The sequence below is a fragment of the Ammospiza nelsoni genome, chromosome 2 (genome assembly GCF_027579445.1).
Source record: "Ammospiza nelsoni isolate bAmmNel1 chromosome 2, bAmmNel1.pri, whole genome shotgun sequence".
Taxonomy (NCBI): domain Eukaryota; kingdom Metazoa; phylum Chordata; class Aves; order Passeriformes; family Passerellidae; genus Ammospiza; species Ammospiza nelsoni.
The window spans coordinates 17,413,555-17,428,489 of record NC_080634.1 but is presented as its reverse complement, the minus strand read 5'-3'; the positions used below and the strand labels follow the sequence as shown (position 1 = coordinate 17,428,489).

Sequence of the window (14,935 nt, the reverse complement as noted above, 5' to 3'; positions counted from 1 at the left end):
GGCCAGCTGCAGGCATGACTCAGCTTCTCACAAGTGGCTGCCTAGCTGCAGCATATTAATACATAATCAGTGCCAGTTTCAGCTTTCCTCATAGGCTGGGCTGTTATTTGTGCCGTTCAGTGCCACAAACAGTTGAGTCACAGCTGAAGCAGGGCCAGATGCCTCAGAGGGGAATAACATCTGAGTCAGGGCATGATGGATGTCCAGGGAAGGCTCACTTTTCACCAGCACAATTTTACAGTTTGCTCATGTTTGTGAGTCAGCACCACAGATCAGAAGTACAGAATTGTGAAAGTTTCTTACTGCAAAGAATGTTTTGTACTTAACAAGCACCAGGAATAACTTTCTTCAATGTCAAGACATCAAAGTTGTGGGCAAGCACAGGTGTGAACACATTTGTTGCAGGATGCTATGAAAGGTGGGAAATATATTCCCCAAGCACAAAGCCCCCAGAAACTAAAAGCAAAACAGAAATGCCACTTGATTTGCCTTATCTGCTAGATGCTTATACTGCTTGGGATTAAAATGAAAGATAGCAGATAAACAAATCAGCTGATTGGTAACATGGTTATTGCTTATCATTTAAATCTGTCCTTCAGGGAATGCATCCTGTTGGGCTAGGGCTTTCTTTCATTCCTAATATGCTCAGAGTGAGCAGTTTTGCTTCTGCATTTCTCTTCTGGAGGACAGTAGAACCTGCTATAGACCAAGTGAGATGTGCTGGACATTTTGAAACTACATCCTCTGATACCCAAACCAGATACCTGCTGCTAAGAAACTTCAGAGGGCCTACAATAGAGCTCGGCAACTTAGAGAAGTAAACATTAATATATTACAACTACTGTGGTCTAATATTTACTTTGTCCTTGTCTAAACGCTCTCATCTACTACAGCTTTTAAGTTACTGAAAGCTTCTACTGTATATTGAAAAGTACCAAAGCTCTGGCAGTGAGATCCAGTTGTGGCACCAGTTTAAGAAGCTGGCACATCTCATAGTGGCAGCTATTTTAGTGCAGCACTGATGCCCTCAGTGCTGCTTGACCTGACCTGAGCAGGTGCATGATAGCAAGCAACCTCTTCATGTCAGCTCTCTGGTGGTCACTTTCTTTCACAGATTTGCAGATCCTAATTAACACAAAGCACACAGAATGCAGCAGATCACCAGCCCAGAAAGCCTTGACTCTCAGTATCTGATATTAACAGACCACTAGAGGCCACACTCAGCTCACTTGGTACCTTTGTACCAACAGAGATATTACCCTTAAAAGCAGGGCTTAATGACTGGTATAAGATACAAAGCAGAGGCAGCTCTGGATATTGCAAGGCAACACTGATATGCACCTGGGTCAGGTGGCTGAGATCTGAGCAAGAGGAAAACTTTTGCTTGCCCTCACTGTTATCATCCCATCCCAGTGCTGACCTACCCCGTGTCCTGAGGGCACCTCCCTTCCCCTAGCCCAGCAAACCCCACAAGTACCCTGTCATCCCCCACAGCACCCACAGCCCATGGCAGGGATTCTGGGACAGCCCTGAATTCTGTAGGTGGGTGTAGGTAAGACACTCTTTCTTTTAGAGAGGAGCCTTGCTAGAATAAAGCAGCAGGGAAGTGATCCTAAACATTTACCTCAGATATCAAATGGTACTTGAATAGGAGCAAGATTATTGCTCACCATCCTCCCTTGCTTTTTGGGGGTGTATCATAGAACAGTTTGAGTTGAAAAAGGCCTTTAAGACTATCTAATCCGATCCACTTGAAGTAAGAAGCAGGGACTTTTTCAACTTGATCAGGGTGCTCAGAGCCCTGTCCCACCTTGTTTCAGGAACTGCATCTACCACCTCTCTGAGCAACCCATTCCAGCGTTTTATCCCCCTCATTTTAAAGACTTCTTCCTTACATCTATTCCAAATCAAGCTCCTTTGTTTAAAACTGTTACTCCTTGTCCTATACTGAAGCCCAGCACATGCTCTGAGGTGACATTACTGTAGCTTTTCAGTACCTGAGGGGACCCACAAAACAACTGGACAGGAGCTGCTTACAAGGGCATGCAGTGACAGGACAGTGGCTTTAAACTGAAACACAGTGGGTTTGGATTAGAGCTGAAGAAGAAATTCTTTACAATGAGGGTGGTGAGGCACTGGAACAGGTTACTCAGAGAAGTTTTAGACCCTCCACCACTACAAGTGTTCCATGGCAGGTTGGATGGGGGTTTGAAAATCTGGTCCAGTAGAAAGCGTTTGGAACAAGATGGACTTTAAGGTCCCTTCTAACCCAGGCCATGCTATATTAATTACTTTGGTAACAAGAGGGTTGCCAGCCCTGTACTACAATCCATCCCACACAACTTGCTATAAAGTTAAAAAAGAGGGAAGAGCCTTTTGTCAGGTGTAGAGAAACTACTTCTATTTGACTTAACCTGTGGCCCCACCACACTAGACATGTCCAGGGGCTTCACCAGCCAGTGCTAGAGTGGTGAGGACAAAACCAAACCAGCAATGTCAGGGAAGAGCTGGGCCTCTGCAGAGTTGGAGCTGCTGTGATGGTGCATATCTGCTAACCCAAGTGGGCACAGGTGCAGAAGCCCTGAAGGCCCAAGCACTGGCCAGTTATGGAAGGAGCTTTCAGTAGCATGGAGATCTTTGTTCACAGCTTGAACAAAGTCATGGCAACATGATTCCAACAGAACATAATAGGAATGCATCAGCATAGGTTTTTCCTGTCCTTGTATTGCTCTCCAGTTGTTGTTATTATATTTCTAGAGTCCCATACCTTCTGAGGGGTTTTCTCACACGCAGCTCTTCACAGCAGTGTTGCTCCTGCTTCTTTGTCAGGGCTCCTCCAAGGCCCTCCCCCACCAGCCAACCCACCCCCTTTTATCCCAGTTATCCTCATTAGCCACAGCTGCTGCCCAATTAAGGGCATCACAGCTGCAGCCCATTTAGAGCAACTAGGATTGGGGCAAGGCCTCTTATACAATACATATATTTTACTAGGACTCCTACTATATTTCCCCCTTTTCTTTTACTTACAGATATTCAAATACAATACAGACATTAAAGTACAATACATACATTTCCCCACGACTCAAAGGCCACTTACAACAGACACAGCCCCTTGCTCAAAGGCCATATTTTCACAGCTCCTGGCTGTCACAGCTCCTCAACTCAAAGGCCATGTTTCCTCCACGGCTCTCAGGCTGTCACAGTTCTTGGCTGTCCTATCTTCTATCACATCTTGTTGTTATATTTCTAGAGTCCCAGCTCTCAGCTGTCCTATCTTCTGTCACATCAGGGTCACCACTTGTTGTTATTATATTTCTAGAGTCCCATACCTTCTGAGGGGTTTTCTCACACTCAGCTCTTCACAGCAGTGTTACCCCTGCTTCTTCATCAAGACTCCCCCAAGGCTCTCCCTGACCAGCCAACCCACCCCCTTTTATCCCAGTTATCTTCATTAGCCACAGCTGCAGCCCATTTGGAACAACTAGGATCAGGGCAAGGTCACTTTTACAATACATATATTTTACTAGGACTCCTACTGTATTCAGTCATCCACTATCCATCACGACAGCAAGACCACAAGCTGGACCTTTTGCCAAAGTCTGGATGTCCTCCTTTAGCTTTTTTGAAAAGGACAGAGCAAAACCAGAAAGGGGACAAGGCCATTCTGGTGTCTACCTCCAGGGAGTTCTTTAAATCTCCTGCACCCTTTTCACAGCCACAGAAGGCTAAAATACAGCCTGGATTTAGATAAGAGAATGCAAAAAAAAAAAAAAATCAACTACATGACAGGTGCTGAGAGAAAAATCATTGTTCAAACCTGGTTCTTTTGTGTGACAGATAATGCTCATAAGGAAGAGCAAGTGCTGAATTTGATGGGAGACAATGAATGGAAATGGCACTTAGCACCAGCCATTTCAGCATGCAACAAGGGAAGACTGTTTAATTAAAATGGTGCTTGTTAATCTAAGTTGAAATTTATTATTGGACAACACATAAATGGACTTATGTTGCCAACACACTCTTACATCCTATAGTTACATTTTGATCCATCTAACAAGCTTCTGAACATACATTGTAAGTTAATTAAACACCAAGTACACAGTTTCTCATTCCATTATTTTCTGTAACATTTCAATTAAAGACTGTCTTGGGCATTTTAAAATCACTATGTGAGGAATTCTGTGTTTTGGTTTGATTAATAATACAATTTGTTTTTATGGAGCATCTTCCAGCATTCAGCCTTTATGTTCATTTAAAAAAATACCCAAGAGTATTCCATAATACTAGATTAAAATATTGTTGAATGTTTTTATTACCACGGTAAGATACACTATATTGAAGTTATTGCTATAGATTAGGGGTATTTTTCTCATTAAAAATGTTGGAAGGGTTGAATTGATTATAAATTACAGACAGCTCAAGCACACCAAGGAAAAACATTAGAGACAAAAAATATCCAGATTTCTTTCAGGGATGTTAAAAGAGCTCCATGTTTCACATGTTCCATTACCCATTCCACCTCTTAAATTTAAAAATCTCATGACAGCCTTGATATATCTTATGAAAAATATTTGGGGAAAGAGAACAGCAGCAGCAAACAAATTCAGTTTCACAAACCTCACTGCAGCAGAGCAATTGTGTGGGGAACAAGCAACGCTGCTTACAAAGCTCACAGTGACTTGCTCAAAAGAGCACATGCCATGGCAAGGACACAAAAGAAAAATTTAAAAGTATTAAATATATTGTAAGGTCGGAATGAGGTAGAAACACAGCTAGAGAGGGGAAAAGAGAGAGGATATATTAAGCAGAAAAAATCCTGTGTACCTCTACCAGAAAAGCAGGGTGGGTTTTTTTTTAATACTAAGCTCTCCCTCCAATACTTTCCAACAGCACTGAGTCAATCCAAAGCCGGGATCCATGAGACACCTGCTACCCTTTGTGGTATTACCTGTTTTCACTCATTCCCAAGCCTTACCACTGAAGAGTAGTTCCCACACTCTTTCCCTTAGGTTGGTACATATTTTGCATTTTACAGAGCAGCCCTGCAAGCTTTTCCATCAGCCTCCAGTCCCACAGACCAAATCCACCTGTAGCAAGACAGCCAGAAGGGCTACCAGAAAGCAGCTGGCCCAAGCCCTAACACCTGCTTGCTCTTCTGCCCCAGAGTCTCAGGGCTTTAGCTGGTCAGAGTGACCCTGAGATGTGTTAGAAAGTCTCTTTTCTCAGCCCGGCGCTCAAAGAAGGAGTCAGAGCTCTTCTTGTCTCAGTCTCAAGGCTGTTTCTTGCTTCTTACATATAAAATTCTTTTCTCTGGCCTGCTGAGGTCTGTTCAGCAGACAGAGGCACACTGACGCCCTCAGGGTGGTGTAAACTTTTTATACTAAAAACTACATATATAATGTTTACAATTATTCCCCAATACCTATCACCTGTGTTAGACAGTGAGCTTCTACTATAAACCAATCCAAAAGTGCCAACATCACAGCAGAAGATGGAGGCCAAGAAGAAGGAGAAAGGCTGGACATGCCCAGATTTCTCCATCTTGCCCCCTGAACCCCCATTCTAAAAACCCCAAATAATCTGTTTTTCACCCTGTGACAAGCTAATTATTATTCTACTTAAACTTTCGTGGCTTGCAGATCCTCATATAAGGTTGGCAATTTTTTTCCATGGGTCATAATCAAAATCACAGGTGTCTTGGGCTCTATGCCAAGGTCTCTGTGCCCCCTGGCAGGGGTTCTGGCAATTCAGGACAGCCAGAGGAATGTCCTGAATTCGGACACCAGAGCTGGGCAACAAATGGACAGGCAGCATGTTTCTGTCAGTCTCTACCTTCCATATGAGATCTAAAACTTAGAGCCTGTCTAAATGGCTGCTTAAGGTCACACAGTTCCCTCAATACTCCTTTCTTTCCCACATTCCAGAGCTGAGGGAGTATCTCACTATTCATTGTCTCCTGAGCAGGCAGCATTCTGCCAGCATAGTGCCAACCTGAGTCAAGTGCAGTCCTCCTTCCTGCTGATCCTCACGTGTATTGAATCAGGGCTGTTAAATTCTCATTACATTCTTAACTGAGCACCACCTTCCTCCCTGCCTGTCCTCGAACAGGGTAACAACAGATACAGCCCAGGAAAGTTGGGGTCTTCAGCCTGGATGCAGTAGCCACAAAGTTATCCTTAAAGAATGCTTTGATCTTGAATTTCTACCACTTCATCCACTCTTCCCCAAAATGTAAAACCCACAATTCGTCCAGCAATGCAATCTTACAAATCCTGATTTCTTTGGGTTTGGGGATTATTTTGTTTGTTTTTTCTTCTCGCAAGAGCAACTTCACTCTCCTACCTTTGCCAGGGTGCTGACCTCTTTAGAACTTTAAGGAAAGAGTAGTTTAGTTCATGGGGGAATCTGACATCATTTCCAGTTCAGTCAAATTTTCCATGGGGCATTTGAGCCGATTACTCAGTGTGTACTCTACTTCTTGTGATGTTTCTCATTCACTAATTAGAGCTGAAACCTCCCTATTGAGTTCTGTCACCAAAGATACTTGGTGGCACTTCCCTAAGGCTTTAAATCTTTAACAAACTAGGTAGGAAACCATGATCTGAATTAGCTAAGAAGGTCTCATTCTTCCTCCCCTTGAAAAGGAGAAAAAAAAAAAAAAAAGCATGATTTTTTCTTTCCCTGAAAATAGATTTAGATTTGAAATCAGCAACAACAAACATTTTAATACTGTCCATTTCTGGCACATGCTTTTACACTGCATGTGATGTGTCAGTCCTTCTTGCAAGGCATGCTCATAGACAATATTCTGGAGAACATAAAGCATGCCTTGCTATCATGTTTGATGGTATCTTAAGCTGTTGTTTGCTCTGCCCCCACTGAGAAACCAGAGTGAAACAGGGAAGTGACAGTTTAGAAAAACCCTCAACCAGCTCACTATTTTTCTTTCACAACTAAAAGTTTCATTCTGTGGCAGAAAGAGGTGTAAGCCTGTTTGCCTTGTAAAGGTGCGCTTCACTTCTACGTGCCAGGGGTTGCTCTCTATGGCTCTGGTAACGCTACACAGACATCTGGAATATTGGGATCCAAAATGATTAAGGTCATTGTAAGTGATGCATCCCACTTTCACCCATAGAGCTATGCAAAAGCCTCTAAAACATTAAGGAATGAATTTCTAATTCTTCAAACCAGGAGAGCTGAGAAGGCAAAGCTACAATTAGAGAAAGCATAATCTACCAAAAAGCTCACCTTTTCCCTAGCTTCACATTTAAGCAGAAGAACCTATTCTCTTCTCCCCAGCCACAATTATCTTCTCATTTTCCTTTTTCAAACATTTATACACTCAGGCAAATGTATTTAATGGCTTCCAGTAAGTCATACTCCTGACAGTAAAACCTCTACATACTGGTGAGTTCAATTTGTGTCCAGCCAAACAACTTTTAACAATGCAGACAGTCTACTGAGTAAAATTGCACTGAAAGAGCAGATAAAACAGCACACATCTTTACTGTTTTTTTATCAAAACTTCTAAGAACAAAAGCTGAAAAAGCAGCTTTTTATGAACGAAGAGTCTAGCAAACCTCACACAGAACTGGTATGTGCATAAATTACTCTTTATATTTAGCCATGTATAGCTAAAGAAATAAAAGTGTCTTCCCTTTTGGATAAAAGCTGCAGAAAAGTATCTACCATAGAACGGCAGAGTCTGCATTCATGGATCTGCAGTACTGAATTCAATTAGTCTGATTTTCCTGAGTCTACCCTAGATAAAGAATGCTTTCCCAGGAAACTGCACTTATATTCCAAGTGATAAAGGAGAAGAAATTTAGTGATCTGCTTTGAATCGTCACTTAGGTGCAAAAATATTTAACTATCTGTTTTCTACTACACAAAGCAGATGCCCAAGTAACTCTATTATCATGAATTATGGAATTCTGTATCCTGATCCCAGCTGAAGTTTTGTCAGAATCCAAGCAAAACATCTTAACAAAGAGCAACAAATCTGAGCAAGATTAAACATTAAATCTCAATCAATTCAGATTAAAGATTTCATGTCACCTAAACACATAGTAAAAAGTTCCTAAAAGCCATTAAGACAGCGCCATAATTATAGTAAATATTTATTTAAACAAATGTCTGCATTTATAGAGCAAGCGCTGCGTACTTTGGAGGGAGGCACGTGTTTCCTAGTAACTGACTTTCCACTTGCTGCTATCGGGCATCCAGACACAATGCACTTATTTGTGACCAAGACTTGTTTGGTTTTGGTTTTACAAGGTTGAACAGCTCTATCATTCGTTTTGCATGTTATACTTCCATTTGTTTTTTTGACTTTTTTAAAAAGAAAACTTCATAAGAATGAATTTGGCTGTGCATATATATATACACAAGTGTTTATAAATACAGAAATATATACATGCACCACTACCCTGTACATTTGTACTTGTGTGCAATTATACATTTGCTCAGTCTCATATTAAATTTAACATTTCTGCATCATCTCTTACACAGTCTGAAACACTATTGGGAGAAATACTTTTCCAACTATTTGTGTTTATTGCCAAGTTTTCCATTTTATCTGGATGTACAGAACTGCAAAGAGGAACTCCTCCAAACAGATTCTGTTCCTGCCAGGTTACTTGAGATGCAGGTTAATAAGCTGCTAGTATCATTGATTAAAGCTACTCTACCCAAGCATTATTTACTTGAGCTTCAGGAGCACTTCTGCAAAGTCCTTTGAAGATGATCAGTGTAAGAGGATTCTTCTTCAAGTAGTATTAGATGCTATTCTACTCAGGTTTCCATTCTTCCAAAATACCAGTAGTACTGATGTAAAAATACTCCCATATAGCCTGATTTTTTTAACTAATCAGCTCAACTTGGAATTACATGCACAGTTTTTCTCTCCCAGCAGTCACAGAAGACTCCTCTAAGATCCTTAAAAAGGATGTTGCTCCTTTGCAGAGAGCACATGAAAAGCATCACTGCAGCTCTCTTTCCTCCTTGTTCTAACTCCTTTTTCTTGTGTGGTAATGTCCTGGACCCTGCATCATCTCTCCTGCTCCTGGCCTTTCAAAAACAAGCTTAATTTCTCCTCTTGCACCCCACATTCTTCCTATTTGGGAAGAATAACTGTCCTTTAATATTGTTCCCCCTCATTATAAACGGCCCCAGAGTGGGAAAACACTGCCACCGCAGCCTGCCATGCACACGGCAATTTCTTCCTCTCATTTAGATTCAAAAGCCAAGCACAACTAAAAGTTGTTCTGTGTGTTAAAAGAGGCTGACTGATCACTTTAAAAACATGATCAGTGGTCAGAAAGCAAAAGACCCCAAATGACCAATTGAAGACTCCTCATGTCTTCTAGAAAATGGAGATAGTGTCACAGGACATCCAGGCAAGACAAGCAGCTGAGTTTTGCAGTGACAGTCACAGAATATTCTGAGTTGGATGGATCATTGAGTCCAACACTTAGTCCTGCACAGGACATCCCGAGGATTCACACCATAAGAATTGTGTGTGTTCATGACTTTGGGATTTTTTAAGGAATCCCAATCAGAAAGATGCTGAGAAAGCAATGATTTTTCAGATATATTTTAGTACAAGGCAAGCTAAATAAAATGGCCACATGATGCCAGCATTGTCTGGGAAACAGCAGAAAATTCCATTCCTAATCAAAGAATGTGGATTCGTTTCTTTTTCATTCTAACCATGTATTTTTTAAGTTTTCCTAAGTGTGAACACATCCACCCTTTCATTTCTCATTTCTGCAACCTTTATATCCAGACTCTTAACAGCCTGCTTGGATAACCCCATGAAGAGTGTGAAGCCCCCACTTTTTATTCTTCCAGTACTACAGAGTTTCAGCAAACCTATGCTCAGCCATCTCATGACTCTCACCCCCATCACAGCTTGTTTCTGCTTTCTGCTTTGCATGCCAAAAATCAACTCAGACTTTCTGTTTTTACATACAAGGAAACCCCATAGAATGATGCATTTCCACCTCACTACTTGGGTTTGCTTTTAGCATAAGTCTGATTGAACTTTCAGGTCATTACAAATTTTGATCTGGATTACAGGAAAGAAGATAATAAGGACTTTTTTTTCCTCCAAAACAGAATCCTTCCACCCACCACAGTTTCTCAGTTCAAAATTGTCTCGTAAGAACATCCACAGTATATTCCTGCTCCCTTCCATGGGACCTTGCTTTCAGCTTTGTGACGTACACACACTTTCCTCATTTTTCCTTGAATGTTGAAAACCTTCAGAAAGAGCATAGTACTAGAATCATAGACTCATTTAGGTTGGAAAAGACCTTTAAACATCATCCAGTCCAACCATTAGCCCAGCACTGCCACTAAAGTCCACCACTAAATCATGTCCCTGAGTGCCACATCTACAAACCTTTTAAATCCCTCCAGGAACGATGACTCAACCACTTCCCTGGGCAACGTGCTCCAGTGGTTGACAACCCTCTCCGTCAAGAAATGTTTCCTAATATCCAATCTAAACATCCCTTGGTGCAAGTTTAGGCCATTCTCTGTCATCCTATCATTAGTTATTGGGAGAAGAGGCAAACCTCTGCCTCAGGAGGCCACAGCCTCCTTTCAGGTTGCTGTAGTGAGAGATAAGGTCTGCAGTAGCCCACTGGCTGAGCCACACACTCTGCTCCTAGCAAAGCTAAATGTTTCAATAATTTCATTCCTATGCTCTGAGACATAACCTAAAGAATTCTGAATACATTGTTACACTGTTAAACAGAGTCTTCTTTTTTTTTTTTTTTTTTTTAATAAAAATTAAAGAGACTGGGCACTTCTGGTTTTACAGTGATATCCAGAAGATATAGACTTCCCCTCCAAAGCTTTTTATTTCTCTGTTTATATGTCCACACCTTTATAAGAACAATTTCTAGGTGGAAGCGTTCTATCTTACATTTTTTAAGGCATTTGAGATGTATTGATTGGCAGGCCAATTGCACACACCTTGACCTACCCAAATAAAGCCACCCCAGGGTCAGAAGCTGTAGCTTGAACTCCAGGCAGAACCACACTTGTCTCCCCTCTCTCACCCCTCAACAGGGCCTTGCTTTGCTTGCCTTCACTTCTCACTGTGGTGAACTGAAACAGAGCAGAAGTACACCCACACCTGCTCTACCCAAGCAAAAAAAAACCTAGTAAATCAGAACAGCAGCATTTCAAATCTCGTGTTTTAGAGGAGAAATATACTACACCCAAGGTCAGACATATCAGGTATAGACATTTGGCACAAGGATAAATACTTCCCTTTGGAAATCCTCTGCAGAGATTAACTGGAGTCCTTATTCAGCCAGACCTGCTATACAACCCTGGTATTTATCTCTCCTCATACCAAGTAAAATATTTCAAATGGCTCACAGCCATGCTGATCTCAAGACTCACATCCTAGCACAACAGAAGTTGATCCTTGTTACCTCAGACTCTGTGGAATTGTGTCAATGCAGATTTCAAAAATGCATTCAAATTCCCTTCACAGCAACAGGAGGATGAGGAAAGATATATTTACCTGTTTCATTTCCTCATTGTATTCCCCAGCGCCTTAACAAAAGAGGTGCTTTCAAGGAGGAAGGTGCTAAATAGAGCTGGCCAGCAGCAGCCTCCAGCACTCCCAGCCTGTTAACCCACCATGCAAGGACAAAAGGCACCTGCTTTGGTGGAAAAGCCAGAGCTGGATCTCATTCAGTGTTGAGCTTTAACCCAGCTGGATCTCATTCAGTCTTGCCACCAACAATTACCTGTTTCAACACTCTTTGTCCTAATACCACATCTACATTTCCTATAGCTGAAAATGCAACCACCATATTTCTTTTCTATTTCTTCAGTTAAAAACCTCTATTCTTTCTACACAATGGGATAAGACCATATTAGAAGATGATCAATATGAATTCAGCTAGAGCTCTTTGTGCAGAGTATACTCCACAAGCTGGGCATACAGTGAGGTGGAAGAGCTGGGTGAAGTGACATGAGGCAGGAGAGGGCCAAGCCTGGCTACTGCTCATTGTCAGGACCCTCCCCTAGATATCCCACCAGCACTGGTGAGGCATAACAGCACAGCTACTCCCATCTCTTTCAGACAGACTGATGAGAACAGGAGTGATGTCCATGTCATGACCACCACCCCTCAGCTGGCACTGAATCACAATCCTTGGAGGCTCTGGGTGCCACAGTGCCAAACTACCCATTGATTTCAACTTTACACAGTGCTTTAGAAAGCCTGGTTGTTGCCCTGCAACCCCACCATTTCTCAACAAAACAAGCTAGCATGCCAAATTTCCACAGTTCTGCAACAGGCAGGTGTAGTTTCCAATAAATGAGTGGCATCTGGCCTGGAGGCAGATCCCAGCTCTCCTGGAGAGCCCCAGTGTACAATTATGCCAGAGCCAGGCAACAAAGCCAAAGGACCTTTGAATTCTTGGCCACTGCTCATCATTCCTTCATATCAGAGTATGCCCAACAGCTCTTCCACAAATGTTTTTTTTTTTTTTTTAAGTTAAAAACACAAATGAACTTTCAACACATTCAGCATTCACATGCTGAATTCCTTCTGCCCCAGAGGTATATGCTATGAAATTGGGGCATTTCCAGGATGATGGGAAGACAACCAGTTTGTTCATGATACAAGAATCCATCACAACTTCATTTGTTTCATGATAAATAAGACATCTCTGCTATTTGATTTTTGTTGAACCAGACATTCTTGGTTCAACATTTAGAGCATTTGAAACAACTTCACCTTTCAAGAAAACTTTTTAAATGTTGTGAAAGGGAGGAGGATGGCTGCTCAAGCAGGTTGGATGATCCTGTTCCACATCAGAAATCTAAAAAAGTGACATAATTGAAGTGTCTGGAGAGTATTACAATCACTTGGGGTTCATTGTCTAGCTGTCAGTACCACATAAAGGAAGCTGCCTGTTAAGTAGGGAAAGAAAATGATTTTGCATCAAAAGTTGCATCAGTATAAATATCATAATACACAAGTGTCAGCTTCTGCCTTTTATTCAGACAATGAAGGGAGCAGAGAGCCTATCTTAATGTGAAAAGTTATATGATTCTGTCAGAAACACTGCAAATTTGAAAGTCACAAAACAAAAAAATTGTAACACGTTCTTTGCATGAACTGAATTCAGTTACACCTTACAAGATGCATATTTCGTTATTCTAAAAATCCCAGAAATGCAAATTAAGTAGTGCAAGAAATTTCAGGTGACTCTTTGTTCCCACCTACTAACATCAATTGCTGAAACAGATAAAGCTCTGCACCCCTGTTTTTCTTTTAATTTACCAATCTGTTCCTTTGAAAGGAAATTTTTAGTAGAATTTCAAGTCTTCTCTGAATGCTATATAAAACTCATAAGCTGACAAAATGCTGATCAGTTCTAAGGGGTCCACCCTTACTTCAAGAAGAGATGGGGGAAATAACAAAAATTTCATTTTATGACTCAGATCTTTCTCTTATCTGTAAAGCTAAATCATTTAAAATATTCATATATTGGCTACAATATGGCTTTCAACAGCATTGAAATGAAGAATACTCAGAATGCAGTTGAAGAGTTTTTATAACAATTATTCCATTCCAGATAAAAACATATTGTTTTATGCTTAAGGTTATGACAAGTATCCATCATCCATTACACATGAGCATATGTTTGATGTGTATCTTTTCATACAGCTCTGTGTCAGTTGGCTATTTGTTAACACTGTGTTGATACTGGAAGAGAGTTAAGTGTCCTTACCATATCATGGTATTTCTTCAGTTTCCTGGCAAAGATGTCTCATAAAATACCTGACAGAGCAGCTTTGCAGAGTCTCTGGAAACTGCTTCGCTTCCTTAAGTGACTTGGCAAACCTTTGCTAGCAAAGCCAGAGAACATAGATGTGTCTGTTTGGATTCCTACCTGATTTCATGGCAGAATTATTTTAGCTTACAGTGTGCCAGGATCTGGGACATTTGTCTGTGCATCACTTAGCACAGCGAGGTCCCAGATCTATAGCACAGAGCAGCAGCAATATCTAAAAGCAGAAATTTCCTCTTTACCTGCCCCAAAGCCCACCTGAAGGCACTGCATCATTTGCAATGCTGGACCTGACTGAACCACTTGTGCAGCCCCTGGCCAGCCTGCATCAGAGCCAGGAGCTGAGGCTCCTGTCACTGCCAACCCAGCTCTGAGGGTTGGGGACACAAAGTGAGGGGGAAGAGAAGGGGGAAAGATTGTATTGTTCATGGAGGTGATTTTGCTGTTTAAGACCTTGACTCATGGGGAGTTCCCCATGAAGGCAGAGAAGACTTTAAAACCACATGATCACATAATATTGTAAAAACCCTGACCAAGTGCATGACAGAAATTCTTGGGTGACTTTCAGGAAGTTACTGTGAACACGAGGGGAGCAGTACCATGCACACCTGCCTTGCTCTGCCTTCCCCCACAGTGCCTGTTCACCTGGCCACTCCTGGAGAGAGAACAGGGTCCAGACAAACAGGTGCAGCTCTTCAGGGGTGCTCACCATGGCACTGCTGGACATACTTACCCAGAAGAGCCTCCAATCCTGACCTTAAGGGAGCTCCTTATGACCAACATGCACAAAACACATGGACAGGACAGGTTTAAGCAGCATGGCTACAAGTCTCCATGTCTGAAAGGGCTCCATCTCTCCCAGTGGTATCCAGGCCACAAGGTACCAGCACAGCTTCTCCCTGCCACCAAGTGCTGGGTAACACAAGCAGACACACAGTACCTCTGCTCTGCCTAGAGCTACCTGGACTGACAAGATCATCTGCCTCTGAGAAGGGTGTGTTTTCACTCCAGAGCTGAAATCAGATCATATTCTCATCATGGCTGAGCAAGCCCACAGATTGGTGTATTTAGGTCTCTCAGTATGTTCATCCAGCACTGAGCTATTT

The 14,935-nt window shown here is 41.9% G+C and overlaps 1 protein-coding gene across 1 annotated transcript in view; it reads right to left on the bottom strand.

Annotated features, from left to right (window-relative positions):
* The window catches only part of ZPLD1 (zona pellucida like domain containing 1), an 88,443-nt gene extending 76,824 nt beyond the window's left edge, over window positions 1-11,619 (bottom strand). Inside the window, exon 1 of the mRNA XM_059466565.1 lies at window positions 11,543-11,619. The gene's annotated coding sequence lies outside the window, so the exon portion shown is untranslated. The remainder of the gene's footprint in view (window positions 1-11,542) is intronic.
* Window positions 11,620-14,935: the final 3,316 nt, after the last annotated feature.